At 44.6% G+C, this 15,687-nt stretch overlaps 1 protein-coding gene across 8 annotated transcripts in view; it reads left to right on the top strand.

The window, feature by feature from the left end:
• The window catches only part of SPATA48 (spermatogenesis associated 48), a 65,665-nt gene extending 53,413 nt beyond the window's left edge, over nt 1–12,252 (top strand). For 4 of the 8 annotated variants that reach the window (XR_008309779.1, XR_008309780.1, XR_008309774.1 and 1 more), the window contains one exon: nt 2,575–5,127. The gene's annotated coding sequence lies outside the window, so the exon portion shown is untranslated. Of the gene's footprint in view, nt 1–2,574; nt 5,128–6,920; nt 7,267–11,346 lie in introns of those variants that run through there. The other 4 variants (XR_008309775.1, XR_008309776.1, XR_008309778.1 and 1 more) reach the window with 4 other exon arrangements.
• Nucleotides 12,253–15,687: the final 3,435 nt, after the last annotated feature.

Here is a 15,687-nt window from a genome sequence, read left to right as displayed (position 1 = left end):
ATTGCAATCTTAAGCAAAAAGAGTGTAATGTCATTTTAAACCAGCCTGGATCTGGGACAGTAGTACTGCATCATCCACATAAAGCAATATGTTTATCTGCAGGGTTGGGGGATGATGGGCAAGATTATTCAAATAAGATACCAAAGTATTAAATTAAATAATAATGGCATCAATATGCAACCTTGCCTAACACCCCTCCATGTCAGTATTTCTTAATAAACTGGCCTTGAGCACTGCAATAAATTTTCAGACAGTAATTTTCATAAAGTATATACAATATAATCAACTAGCTGAACCCTCACAGACCATCTGTGCACTAGGACATGTTGCCTTCCTTGCCCCCTGCCACAGCCCCTGCTTTATTGCTGTGTCAGCCACCCACTCTGAGCCAACCCCTCCCGGCCGCTCACTCACTCGCCCCCTCCCCACCGATTGTTCTCTCACTCCCTGCTTGTTCTCTCACTTGCCCCCTCCCCACCCCTCGCTCACTTACTCAGCCCCTCCCCGCTGCTCACTCCCTCCCCACTGCTCAATCACCCCCTCCCCACCGCTTGCTTGCTCACATGCCCCCTCGCTGCTGTTCACTCGCTTACTCGCCCGCTCCCCATCACTCGTTCTCACTCCCTGCTTGCTCTTTCACAACTGCTCTCTGCTGCTCACTCGCCCCTCCCTGTCACCCACTTTCCCCTCCCCGCCACTCACTCTCTCCCTGATCACTTGCTTGCCTCCTCCCCACTCAGTTGCTCACTTGCTCATCCCCTCCCCACCTGCTCACTCTCTCTCCCCCTCCCCACCACTTGCTCATTCATTCACACCCTCCCTTCCACTCACTCACTCGCTCAATCACTCACCCCCTCCCTGCCGCTCACTCACTCACTCACCCCCTACCCACCCCTCATCCCTATCTGCATATGGAATCCTCACTGCCCAATCAGCATGGTGCTTCTGCTTCTGTTACCTCCAATTGGTAATGCACTTTGTGGTCAGGGCTTGCCACATATGACCTTAGTGTATTATATAGATAGATAGGTGCCTATCTGTGGAGGAGTTCTTAAGCTTTCACCACAACCTAGCTCTAGAAATTAGATCAAACGCAAACCTAAATTCAATAAAAGCAGCATACAATGCAGAACCAGAATTAGCTGTATAATTTTCAACCAGATGTTGCAAAATAAGGACTTGGTTGAATGGGGAGTGGCCAGCTGTAAAGCTGTTCTTCTGAAAAAATGTGCTCAGACTCAAGCCATTTAGATGTTTAGCATACAACCTGCTATTATACTCAAGAGACTGATGGGGTGATAATTGGCTGGCATATCCCTTTTGCCTTTTTAATACATAGGAATTGTTATAGCTGAGCCCCAGTTCCTTGGGACCAATGCAGTACGATCTATGAATGTGAAGAGGGAGATTAAAAATGGAATCCATCACTCCAAGTTACTGTGTTAAACTTCTGCTATAATATAATCATTGCCCGGAGGAGCTTTGCTGGGTTTGAGCTGTTTGACCAAGAACTGCATGCCTACTGAGGGAGCAGACCAGCATCAAGCTCCAAATCAGTAAAGGGCGTGTTATGCTGTGCATATAACAACCACATTTATTTACGATCAAAGATAAGCTATATAAAGTTTAGCAAGAACAAAAACATTCAGAACCATAAAATTTAGCAAGAACAAAAGCATTCAGAACCAAATGGATCATGACAGAGTCATTTGTTGTCATGTTTCACCACTGCCACACAAAACCTAGCTACTGTAGAAGTTATAAACTGGTTTGTATCTAAAAGAAGTAACATGATATAAAACCAATCAAACCTACCCAGATATTTCAACAATAAGGGGGTGATATACTTAATATGAGAGTCCTTATAAAAGGGGCAATACAACAAAACATGCTGTATAATTTCAATCTATTCCGACCCACACAAACAAGTTTGCTCTGCTAATGGCACTTTAGACTATCTACCCTAAAAAAGTGCAGAAGGCACCCTGCGCGTATGAACACCTGAAATGATTCTCCCACATGTCCACCAGAATAGAGGGAGAAAAGAGCTATTACTCAAGTGTGGGGCTATAAGATGCCAAAACAAGGCTGAGTTATTTGATTGGGACACCACTATCAAACGATGCCAGGAAGTTCTAAGCTTCGCTTTTCTTATTTTTGCTTTTCTTATTTTCTTATTTTGTAGCAACTGCTTATATTGCTTTTTCAGCGCTAATAAATCCTGAGTAGAGTGTAACTATGTATATTCTTTATGAACAACCAATGGTATGGAGTGGAAGTGAGGAAACACACTGGGCTAGTTCACACAATCATCATAAACATTATCGAGAAATTGAGACCAGATATTAATGCTCGGGAGGCACCGGCTGAAACTATTAGTTTCATTAGCCTTTGATAAAAATTAGATGGTTTCCCTTCTCCCTCCCCCCCCCCCCATTATTTCTCCACCAGTTACGGAACAGAATATTATCAGGTCTATGGCATTTAATAGCTGGGGAACGGAGGAGAGTATTTATCTGTGTGCGTCTGTTTGTTTAACTGATGATCGTGTGTTATACCAAAACGTCTTTTCAGCTCCAGCTCCCGATTTCAGCAGTAAGGTCTTGCCTGCCTCACCCATGTGTTCCCTGGATTTGCAGACCCATAAGAAGTTCTGATCATCTGGTGCAACTGGGGTATGAGCCCCCTGAACCTCCAACCCACTCTCAAATGATTGTGTGAATGGGCCTACTGTGTAATGGCATCAGGTCATGAGGTATGTTGCACCAGAATTTAATGGGGTGAGAAGTGGAGAAAACGGAAACACTGCCATTTGGGTCAGTAACCCTAGCCCTTTTCAGACATTACATTATACTTGTATACAGATGTCTTGTATATGTTTTTATGCAGATTACTATACATGTGTGTTCTATGCAATCTAGTAATCTTTTATGTTGTGTGTTGAAAAGTTTGTCCCAGTGGGGATCCTGTAGAAAGTGTGGGGGTGGAATCAGAAAGGAAAAGGGAGAAGAAGGAGAAGAGAGGGAGAGGAGAGCTGGTCTTCTGGTAGTAAGCATGACTTGTCCTCTTACGTAGTTAAGCAGGGTCCACCCTGGTTGCATATGAATGGGAGACTAGAAGTGTGAGCACTGTAAGATATTCCCCTCGGGATGGAACCACTCTGGGAAGAGCAGAAGGTTTCAAGTTCCCTCCCTGGCTTCTCCAAGATAGGGCTGAGAGAAACTCCTGCCTGCAACCCTGGAGAAACTGCTGCCAGTCTGTGAAGACAATACTGAGCTAGATAGACCAATGCTCTGACTCAGTATATGGCAGCTTCCTATGTTCCTATGAGAAAATGGAGTTGTTTCTGAATAAATCTTTAGCTATATCTACTTAAGTTTTCTTTGTATGAGGGAAGCAGCTATAAAACTGTGTTCATTTTAAAAGTGTGTCTGGGTAAAGAGCCCCTCAAATGTAGGGTACATTGTACTTGCATTGAATATAATGTGTGTATAACTGTACATTTGTACATGCATACACTGTATGGATTGTACACTCACTTAATATAGCATGTGAGTATGGTTCATCTGTTTCTTATAACTAATGCAGCATGAGCCTAGGCATGTTTATGCAGAAGTAAATCTTACTGAGTGCCATGAGACTTGCTCCCATGGAAATGAATTTAAGTTTGCTGCCCTAGATATGGTCCCAGATATGCAGGCTTAAAGTAAGGTGTGCCATCAAGTTGATTTTGACTCCTGACGCCCACGGAGCCCTGTGGTTTTCTTTGGTAGAATACAGGAGGGGTTTACCATTGCCATCTCCCGTGCAGTATGAGATGATGCCTTTCAGCATCTTCCTATATCGCTGCTGCATAATATAGGTGTTTCCTATAGTCTGGGAAACATACCAGTGGAGATTTGAACTGGTAACCTTCTGCTTGTTAGTCAAGCATTTCCCTGCTGTGCCATTAGGATGCAGCCTTAGGTCTGAGTATTTAGATATAGGCCTAGAGTAGTAGAATTATTTTAAACTTTGGTTTCAACTTTGTAAAGAGGAGATTATTTTTCCTCTTGTTCCTGGCTCAGGATTACAGATATGCAATTTCAAGTGCCCCATCTCTCTGAGTTTGTTATTTTATTCCTAATGCTTCTCATCTGCCACCTGGTAAAGGTCACAGAAATATTAATGTACTTCTGAAGCAAGAGGACCAAAAAGCTTAGCCTTCAACATAACTTAAGGGTGTGCTGATGCAAATTGCAAAAAATCAGTGGCCTGTATCTTCTCAGAGAATTATTTCATAATGAATCTACCAAGTGAAAGAGAAATGTCTCTTGGATAAACAATACACAGAAACAAATGGATGGTTGAAAATGAGATGGAGTAAGGAGGAACTAGTGTCCCTGGTCCTGACATCATAAAAATGAATTTGGAGAAAATAATGTGTTTAAAGAGGATGGGAGAGCATAAGTTAATCAGTGAGGTTCAATCTATTTCTTTTGAATTTAGAAGTCTATTTTTCCCAGAAAAGAAATGATCAGGAGCAGAAACGTGATTACAGAGGCAGAACCCTTATAGCTACAAAGGATTTGCAAAGGAGGCCATCTGTGCTGGGATTCAGGCTAACCCAGAGTGAGCCATTTGACAACTGCTTGAAAGGCCTCATTTAAGTAAAGAACATTGACAAAAACACACTGCAGCTGCATACAGACAGTAATTTCTCAAAAGTAAGAGGTGCATCTTTCCTCTAACTACTCACAGAAGTTAAACCAGTGAGGTTTCCCCCACCATTTACCTCTGAGCCAGAAAAAGCTTAATCTAAAACCAGATCAAACAATACTTACCTCCTAAACAAGGGTGGCTGACCTGTATCCCCATCCAGCCACAACCCCATGCTAAGAGCCACTGGCTTATATGGGGCTAGGAAATGTGGCTGCACTGAGAAATTAATATGCTTCCCCCAATGCTCCTCTTGAAGAAAGACTCCTCCCTCCATTTTATTTGCACAGTTATTATTAAGCTACCAATAGCAGTTCAAGCGAAGGTTGTTACCTTCTTCTCTCTCTCTCTCTCTCCTGGCTTTGCTACTGAGCCTTTAACAGCTGCTAGAGAGACTGGGCCAGATTGCATCAGATCAGTGATTCTCAAACTTGGGTCCTCAGGTGTTATTGGACTTCAACTCCCATAATCCCCAACCAAAGGCCACTGAGGCTGGGGATTATGGGAGTTGAAGTCCAGTAACACCTGAGGACCCAAGTTTGAGAATCCCTGCATCAGATGATAGTTATCTCCAGATCTGACCCATTGCCCTTCTCACTCACCCAGCACACCATCCTCACCTCTGCCCTGTGCGTGGGGACAGATCATGGAAATGTAGCTATGCACATAAAATACAAGGTACACAGCTAGGTGGCCAGATTTGGCTTTTTAAAAGCCAAATTCTGGCTTACGGCCCATTTGACCCATGAGTATACCCCTTACGTCTGCCTTAGCTTACTCTTGGCTGCTCATGAGAACCGCCTCATACTCTCTACAGGATCCCCCTTAGGAGAAATGTCCAAACAAACAAACTGCAAAAGATTACTGAATAGAATGCAACACTCAGTTTAGTACTGCTTACAAACACCTGCCAAACCCGATTGATCAAAGACCATAGCTCTATTCAGACATTAGACCAGCCAGTTACAGCAGCTGAAAATGGGTAGAAAGTCCCACCCCACGCTGTCGCTCATCCCCTCCACTTCGCCCTTCATGATTACAGAGCTCTCAGTGTGAATAGGGAAGCGCTGTAACCATGATGGCTGGTGCTTCAGCGATCAGCAGCCTTTTTACCAGAACTGGCCAATCCAGAGCCTTTCCTACTGTGCCTGAAGAGGGCTTTGCAGCTTGAGTGTACACAGTTTTAGGTAACTCGCCAAATTAGGCCCAGGCCTCTGACCACAAGGTTCCCAATTCAAGTCTCACTATCACAGCAGGGCAGAATACAAGATCCATCAGTATTAATTTGTTGGTAAATTAATGCAGTTCACAGAGACATCTGGATTTAACAAGCAGAGCCCAAGAGATCTTCATTTTTCTTCTTCTTTAAATCCAGTTTGAAACAAACAAACCAAAATCTTTTGTCTGTGTCTTCACCATATTACATTTCCTATGGACATGTTCATCTAGCGCACCTAGCCGGGAGCACAATTAACGTGCTATTTTTTTCAAAAACTGAACCTCCTTTGCAGTCATTTCCATATTTTTTGCTGACAGCCTTGCTTGTGGGACTATTAAATAATTTGGCTAAGCAGTCACCCCAATCAAAGTGTTTTTCCAGCTAATTAGCAGATCAGATATCAGTGAAAAAGCATATAATTATATTAGCCACAAACAGTTTGACACAATAAATAAGCTGATATTTACACAGTTGAAGTGGTGATGCTCTCTGCAGGGTGTACATCTAACCAATGAGGCCTTAAAAGGATTTCAGTACAAAACTGATAATGACAGAAAGAAAGAAAAAGAGTGTTGCACCATACATGTGCCAATACAGACACTCCTCCCTGCTGTGCCTCACAAAACTACAGTTCCCAGGATTCTGGGAGAGATAATGACTATTAAACTTGTTTAAGTTTGTAGTGTACACATGCCATTAGTCTTAGTCTCATCTTTCAATGTATAACTTGGTACCTCACAAGAAATGCTAATTAATAGGCAGGGAGGAAGGACAAGCAATACGAATATGAAGGACGAGCAATGCAATTGGTTTGTGCAGTCTGAGTATGAAGTGTGAAGGGAGAAAATTGTTGAGTCACAGGCCGAATTCAGACGTAACACGAAACTGGAGGTTGGGGAACCCGCCGTTTCAATTTTAAACTGCCTTGGGATTCTTTTAATGAAAGGTGGTATGGAAATTTAACAATAAATAAATAAATAATAAACTGTAAATTGTGCCACAGATGTCCATCAAACTGCAGTCCACCAACCTCCGGTTCCAGGAGAGGGGAACCCCTCCCTACTCTTCGACTGCCATGGCAGATCACAGGCACCCGTGTGCTGTTTGCATCCCCAGACTGAGGGCACAGTGTCAGTACGATGTCCAGGTGCTCACCACTGGCCATGATTCTAAAGGGGACCATGTCGATCGTGCTTGGCTCTCTCCGGCTTCTTTGGGCAGCTTCCTCAGGGCAATGACAACTTAGCCCCTTCCTCACTGTACTCTGAGCAATGTTGTCTTGATAAAACTGCTGTAGAACATTGGATTGCAGACAAAATAGCAGGGGGGCACTATCCCCTTTTGAGGTAGAGCATGGCTCTGTGCATTCTGTTGCATGTGATCAGCTTAGGGGTGGGGGCCTGGGGAAGGGTCGCTTGCCATCACCCCTCCATGGTTGCCAAATACCTCAGTGGGACTCATGGATCTATGCATCTCCAGGTTTAGCAAAAGCAAGCCCACCATGCACTATGTGCCCCCAGCGGAGTCCCTGCTATATACGGTGAGTCTTGCTGTGGGGTGGGGGATCCCATCCCAGCCCCAGACAACTCCCAAAAAACCTCCCATTGCCCTCCCTGCCACTGGCAGGGGGGATCCCATGTTATTTCCTGCCCCATCCACCCCCCTCCCCAATTGCTCACCACCCTCCCCCCCATTTACAAGGGGAATCCCATGTCCTCACTTTCCCCATCCAACCCCAAAAACGCTCATCACCCTCCCTGCAACTGGCCAGGTGTGTGGGGTAGCACCACGCTTGCATTTAGAATAAATGCAGCAGAGGAGAGATCTGCCGAATGTCTCTAGGCTGCTTCAACGGCTGTCCTTGAACACGCTATCATCGCCTTGAATCTCCTGGAAACCGACAAGAACCTTGCAGCCTCCAAACCGGCAGCTGCTGTACCCTGAGGTCCCAAACATCCCAGAGCCCTCCTCTGTATCTCCTCTGCTGGATTCTGTGTATTGCTTCCTCCTCCATAGTGCTGAAGACCATGTGCAATGTGGGTGCTGTGCCCGCCACGGCAAAGCTTTTCCTCTCTTGTGAGGGAGGTTGTGTAATGGTGCATGCTCTCGTGGAAGCTTGGATTATGCATGCCACCCACTCAGGGCATCCGGGGGCGGGGGTGGACAGGAGTGCCTGCCCACCTAACTTGCACAGCAGCAGGAACTAAGGGGTGGTGTTCAAGGGTGGGAGGGAGGGGGCATCCATTCTTTGTGACCTGTCAGGGACATCTTTCCAGACAGCAGGTTCTAGGCCCAGCACAGCCTCCTCCAGCTCTATGCTCATAAGATGTGTGTGCATGGCCTGTTTCTTGCTCCCTTCCAGAAAACCCTCCTTGGTTGTTTGAGGAGTCTAACCCTCTTGTTCCTAGCTGTGTGGGGTCCCCCTCTACCCCCACCCACCCACAAAGTTCCATGGACCCTAGATGCCCTTTTTGCCAGAGGAGCCTCTTCGGCTTTTTTAGGTAGAAGGGGCAAGCCTGTCTCCCTTTTGTGTTTTCCCCTAGACCCTTCAAGAAATTGTTGGCGAGTCCATGCTCCTTCAGGAGTGCCTTTAAACACCTTGCGCGTTGCCAGAAGCACACCCACCCACCCACACCCATTATTCGAGTGTTCACAGAGTGAACACCAGTCTTTAGAACAAAGAAACAAGATGTATTCAAAGTAGCATAAAGACAACATCCTCTTTGCAAACTTCTTAGAGGAGGACAGCAAACTGTGGGGGCTTCAGATGAGTGGGTACAGGCATTGCTATGCAAGCTCTGTGCAGGGGTTTGCTAATATGTGTGTGTGGGGGGTCTATAGCTAATGCTCTTCAAACAAGATAATGAAATGTGGGGTTCAGACATGCCCACTGCATTGCAACCTCCTGCTCAGCATCTAGTCAGAGGAGCACTCTGCATCTGCTACCTGCCCCCTCCTCCCCATGCCATCCACTCCAGACAGGTACTTGCTTTGGTGCAGGGCAGATAACGCACCCCTGCATGCACACACACACACCCCTCCACCCCACTCTGGTTCAATGCCTCACCCCCCATGACCCCCCTAAAGATGGGACTAGCACATCTACAGGCACCACACTACACCACCCTCCCACACCAGAACACCAAGCACCACTTCTACTCTGCTAACATGCACAGGCAACACACAATAGCCCCCCCTCCCCAGAACACCAGCCACTAGTTCCACCCTGCTACCAGCCACGGGCACCACACTACACCCATCCCCCCCCCCAAGTACCGCACGACCCATTACAGGACACTGTTTCACTCACCTGGGCAATCTGGCACCACACGACCTTGATCCCTGTGGGTGTGTTGCCAGGGACCCACCCCTTCAGCCGCCACACTATCATCCAGCTGTACCCAGTTTGTTGTGGCAACCCATGGACCAGTCATGACATCAGGTGGAGATACACTCCATTGTAGAGTCAACCCACGAGGTGAGGGGAAGGTATGTTGGAATTAACATCTCCTCAGAAAGGTCTTCTCCCAGGCCTTGGTCCTTGGGGCTCTCAATTCCAAGTCCTGCCCCCTCAAGGATCCCACAGTCCAGCAGAGAGACCTGGCTTTCATCTCGAAGAGGTTGGCCAGCAAGAGTGGTTGCAGGTCCTCTATCTGGATCTCATGCATGCCAACACCATGCAGAGGCTGTAGGAAACAACACCACAGGCCTTTTGGAGAGTGGGTGCTACCACTGGAAAACCAGCTGCGAGAGGATGAGTAGTTAAGGAACTCCTTATCTGCTTTTTAAGCTAACTACTCCTTAAGGGAACTACTTCACCTTGCATCTGCCTGGAACTCCAGCAACGGTGACCCCTGTTCATGCACAGTACACCTGTGCAGGAGGTAGCACTTTTCTTATGGCAGGCTGCCTTTGTTGGGTGTAGCTGGGACAATGGCATGGGTTGTTCTGCAAGGGGCATTGCTGTGTTAGGTACATAAGCACTAGGGAACTTTTGTGGAGCACAGTTATCTATTTGGGGGGGAGCTGCTGGGATGTGGTGCTGTAGCACAGTCCTATGTGCTGTGCACCCATGTTTCTGAATGGACAGCCATCAGCTTGGCTGGAGTGGTGAAATATACACAGCCATGGGTAGGACTGCATTCCCGTTGTCCCTGTCTTACCCCCACCCAAATCAGGGTGGGGAGCACCCATTCCCCCTTGACAGCGGCAGAAAGCCAGGAATATACAAAAGGGTTGTGTCTCTTAAAAATATCCAAACATGTCACTGTTGCCAGGCAGAATTGGGAAGAGAGGAGAGGATGGCAGGGGCATGGTGCTATGGCTGAGGGGTGGCCAGCATGCATAGAGCAGCCACATCCCAGGGCAGATCAGCACTGCTGCCTCTATGACTGTGGTTTCAAAACCAACACGAAACTGCAGATATGGCAGCATCCAGGTTCAGATATAACCCTTCGGTGGCCAAACCGGAGGTCTCAGCGGTGAACCTTACTGCAGACCAAAGGGTCAAACTGGAGTTTGGCAAGGTAAACGTTTGGTCCCTTTTGGATAGAAACCACGGTTTCATGAATTTGGACGTAATGGAGTTCCAACCTCTGTCCCGTTTAACTCCGGTTTCATATTACGTCTAGAGTTGCTGATATTTGAGTTCAATTTGAAACTGTCTGCTGTGTACTTGCTTCTCCACTCCAGTAATACCTGCTCAGCTATATATCTGTAGATAATAATGTTAATGTGATGTGAATAACATAATGTTGAAAATACATTACACACACACAAGCACACACACCATTCCTCTCAAGTGCTCTCTTTTCCCAAAAGATACTGATTCTTTCAAGCATGAAGCACATACACAAATAGGACTGGGTGTGTGTTCCTTTGAAATACATGGGAATAGCAGTCCGCAAAGAATCTGGCCCCAGATACAATTCATATTATTAAGAATATGTATGCACTGCTTTTCCAAAGAAAGAAAGAAAGAAAGAAAGAAAGAAAGTTCTCAAAGAACTTTATGTAAAAAATAGGGAAGACAGTTTCCTGTCCCAAGGGGGCTCCCCATCAAAAAGGTAAGACAAGTCAGACACCAGCAAAGGCCACTAGCATGACACTGCATTGATGGTGGACATGAATAATTGATCTCCCCCTGCAAGAAAGAAGAGAGCCACCACTTTAGAAGGTGCCTCTTGGTCCAATTAGCAAGGGTTAAAAGGAATGGAATAGAATAGAATTTTTATTGATAGTCAAATGGCCATAACAAATGGGTTAAAAGGCCATGCACTAAATTACACACACACAACACATGTGCAGCTGCTCACATGCATCCACCCTTTATTGCTGACAAGAAGGTTGTGTATTTTGTATCCATACTGAAGTACAGAAGGTAGAGTGTGAAATGATGCAATCTCTCTGCTTTCATTTTTTTTTAAAAGCAAAGTTGTTGCCCTGATGGTTTCAAAATCAACCATGAAAACACAGCAGCTTAAATACTACACAACACCCCACCGATGGAAGGTCGAGGTGGGTGTGTTTTTGGCTCCTCCGTGTGATTCCAAACCATATCTTTGCTGCTATGGAGCTTGCAAGACCTCTGTGGCTCCTCAGTATTGTGTCACCACTATCAGCGATGTTGCTGCCATTAGGACTGGAAGCGATTCCATCGGTGGTGTGCTGCACAGTATGAAAGCCACGAATGCTGGGTAAAAAAAACATTGCCAAAGTGACAAAACCAGCAGGGAAGCTTCAGCTGAAATGGAATGTGACTGAAATAACAAGGGCATTTCTGGCCATGTGCAGAGTGCCTTTTCCTTACTACTAACCAGCGACATAGCTGAGGTGGGGGTGAGGGTGGGAGCTGCCAGTCAAGGAACCCAGCTCCCACGCAGCACCTCTCCTTTTAGAATGACCCACTGTATACAACTGTGCAATTTCCCTCAGGATCCTCTCAGCAGGATACTCTCTGGGTTGTTTTCCCTTGGACTAGGCAACTCTCGGCACAATATTAAAGGAATTGGTTGGAAATCAGCCTGTTTTTTCTGAGAGGCTTTGTATGTAAGAAATGCCCATCCTGTCATTTATGCGGGCTTCTAATTTATTTTCTAAGTGGCATAATGAAGCTGAGTGCTATCGCTCAGCCTTTCTCATTCTTTATGTCTTTTGGAGAAATTAATGTCCAAAAAGAAGCGGGGAAGGGGGAAATCAAATGAGACAAAAAATTGGATCCTATCATATTTGTAAAAACTTTCCCAGGAAGGACATCTGTCAACTTGCAAACACTTTCTCATCCATCCAGGCATTTCACTTAGAGCTGTTTTTTTGTGTATAATAAATTGCTTCCAGTTGGCTGAAAAATCATTTTTTGAGTCCTTATCTCCGTGATCTTCAGTTACCTTTGCGGCACTTTAATGGACTTCAACTCATTATATGGCTAGTCATTAAAAGCTGAGGCCTGCAGCACAATGGTACCTTATGTAAAGTGATCTACGAGAGCTTTCTATAGGCTTACCAGCCCCAGCCTTAATTTTCCTCATTCGTCTTAATTTTTTGTAATCATTTTTGTAAAGAGGGTATAATGTCAGGCATGCTTCCCTGCTACTGACAGATCCAATCTAGCAGATAATTACCATAAGGAAATTGATGCTTTAGAGTGCAGGGGAGAATTTAATTTACTCCAACATCTTGCAATACAATGCATTCCAAAAGATATGAGGATTTAAGTTTTTAAGAAATATAATTTTACTATTTAACATGATTACTTGTGTTGAACACCATTAATTCGCTTTTTCTTAACTGTTTGATGTCATTACCAGCATAGTTATTTTGGTCTAAAATCCCAAAGCTTTCATTGGAAAATGGTTAAAGATCCACGAAATCTAAAATGGAAATGCTGTATTTTCTCTTCCACCTTTCCATTATGGACATTACACAGCTGCCTAAGGAGAGAGAGAGAAACCTGCAGAGACCCAACAGAGATTTTGCATTCTGTGAATTATAAAGCTCTTTGGCAATGATGTTTTAATAGACCCTTTGCCGCCTTATCTAATCTATCCCAAGTTCAACTGCATTAGCTGAGAAGGAGGGAGGCGGGAGTGTTCTCAAGGGGTTTAAAATGAAAGCTCTTTCAACATCATCATCATCATCAACAACAACACCACACTATGTCAAGCTATTGGCTTCAAGGTGGGCATGTGGGGCGGTGGGGGGGGGGGGGAGAGTATCCCTTCTAAGTAGTACCATAATGAGATTTTATCACCTTCACATATTCCTAAGACCAGGAACAAATTCCCATCCAGGTCAGCTGGCTCTGCTGTGGCTTTTGCATTTTGGTGTATTTGGTGCTACAACAGAGATGCTAATTTCATGCCATTATGAGGCACTTTTTGTGAAAATGTAGGGTATAAATCTTTTAAATGTCAAATATATGTCTATGGCTACATTTGGCTCAGTGATGTGGCTAAATTTAAATACTGTGTGGGTACCCAACTCAAAAAGGATATCATAAACCGGGCAAACATATAGAAAAGGGCAGCTGAAATGATTATTTTATACCTTCCATATAAGGAAAGGCTAAACAGTTTGAAACTTTTTTCATTTAAAATAAGGCATAATAAAGATATAAAAAATGTGTCTGTAAAAAATATTTTATCCCACCTTTCCTTTTTTTAAAGAGAAAACTGTGGCTAATAGTTGAAATTAAAGACAATCAGATCCCAATTTTTTGGAACAATATAAAAAACCAAATAAAAAACAAACAAGGTGGCAGACTAAACAAAAGTCATTTAGAATATCCATAGAGGACAGTCAGGGATAATATACCTTCTTTTGATAAGAAGATGTGAAGTTGTTCTAGATCGGGGTGCCATAGTTAATATTCAGAGGAGGAGGAGGAGTCTGGGAACAGAAAGCTCTCAGCAGGAAATTGTAAGATGGCTGCACTGGTTCTTTCAGTGAATAGCTCTAGAGGCCGCTGTTGTAGCTACCTTGAAAAACAAACTGTTCTATTTGCATTTAGTTGTGTCATGCCTGTGGAAATCTAAAACATGTCTACACATACTATAACTGCCATAAAATAATATTATAACCCCCATAAAGTTATTCCAATTCTTGTTGGAATAAACATGTTTTCAAGAGGTGACAAAATGACAAGGATGGATGGATGGATCTCCATTTTGATGGAGCCTGATGGTTCTCCTGGAGTAGACAGTTCCACAATCCAGCCACTGGTCTTTGCCTAGGTCAGGCAAGGCAGCTGGAGGCATGAGCTCACAAAAAGAGCTGCTGAACCAGCAAAAGGCTGGTGCCAACTGAAAGTGTTATATAGCCATCAAGAGCCCCACTCCTGCCTGGATCTTTAGGCCAGCTCTGCTCTAGAGGTGGTATCTGAGCTGGCCTCCCTCTTCTGCTGAGTAGGCCCACTGGGAGCAAAGATCCACCTCCCAAACTGGAGCTCAAGGGGAATTTGAATCCTCATTATTCCCTATGGCTGAACCTTGAGCTCAAGCTGACCCATGGATCAGCTCAACAGAACCAGTACTTGAGCCAGGGGATCCATCTCAAGCTTGGTTCAAACTCAAACCGAGCTGGAAAAACCAGTTTTATGCACACCTCTACACTGCAAGGATTCTGACTGGGATCAGACATTACCATTGTTATATGCCCATGTTATTTCAGCTCAGTTCTATTCCTTTATTACTTTATTCCTTGACCAGTATTATGTTGTTTCAACTGCACTGGTTGCCAGTTTGTTTCTGGGTGTGAATCAAAAGCCCTGAATGGTTTGGGCCCATCTTCCCAATATATCCCATATAGTATTGTCTAGAGAGGACAATACTACTCTTGCATGTCCCTCCACCTGATGAGATTTGTTTGGTGGGGACATATGAGTTGGTGTTCTTGGTAGTAGCCCCCAATTTGTGGAACACCCTCCTGCTAGAAATAAGTTTGGAAGCCCCCTTGCTTGTTTTCAAATGCAATAAGTTGTTGGGGTTGGGGGTTTTTTTGCATTTTGTGCATTTATTTATTTATTGTTCTAACTTGTTTTAACGGTTGTTTTTTAAGGTAGTAATTTTTAAAAGTGGGATAGAGACATTCAAAAATAAATAAATAAATAAATATAACAATCCTGAAAACACGTTGGATGCTCTTGTGTGGAGGGCAAAATGCAGAAGGCATAAATGCAACAAGCCATAGCCACCTGAGGCCTTTTGCTCTGCTCCCTGGGACAACCTGGCACCTTGTGAGGAGGAGCAGAGAGTGAGAAGTGAGACATCTGGTAAAGGGGGTGGAATAGGGAGAAGGGGTACATGACCTATGTAAGAAACTGACATACACTTACCCATATTTATCTGAATACAAGATGACTTTGAATTTAAGACAAGCCCCTTAAAAACATAAGTTAAATACAGGTTATACCTATATTCACCCCCAAAAGGCAGAGGGCTCTGAATTTAAGATTTTTAACATCAAAGAAGTTTGAAAAAACCTAGCCTTGGATTCAGGTAAATATGAACTTCCCCCCGGCATTTACTGGCTGACATCCTGATTTGCACTGCATGGAAGCTCGAAGCACACAGTGCTAGTTCCTAAATATTAGTTCTTGCGCTATTTGAAAGTGTGGGTGTTTTTGCTCAAGAGCACAATTATGTCTGAGCTCTCCAGGGGTGCTTGGATAGAGCAGAAACACATCCCAGTCCTCAGTGTATCCTTGCTTTGTTCCTGGAGTGTGAGGAGAGTTCTGAAATAATTGAGCTCTTGTGCGAGAGTGTATGTGCTTT

The sequence above is a fragment of the Hemicordylus capensis genome, chromosome 6 (genome assembly GCF_027244095.1).
Source record: "Hemicordylus capensis ecotype Gifberg chromosome 6, rHemCap1.1.pri, whole genome shotgun sequence".
NCBI lineage: Eukaryota > Metazoa > Chordata > Lepidosauria > Squamata > Cordylidae > Hemicordylus > Hemicordylus capensis.
The sequence above is the reverse complement of the archived record's forward strand: the minus strand, read 5'-3'. Positions and strand labels throughout refer to the sequence as shown.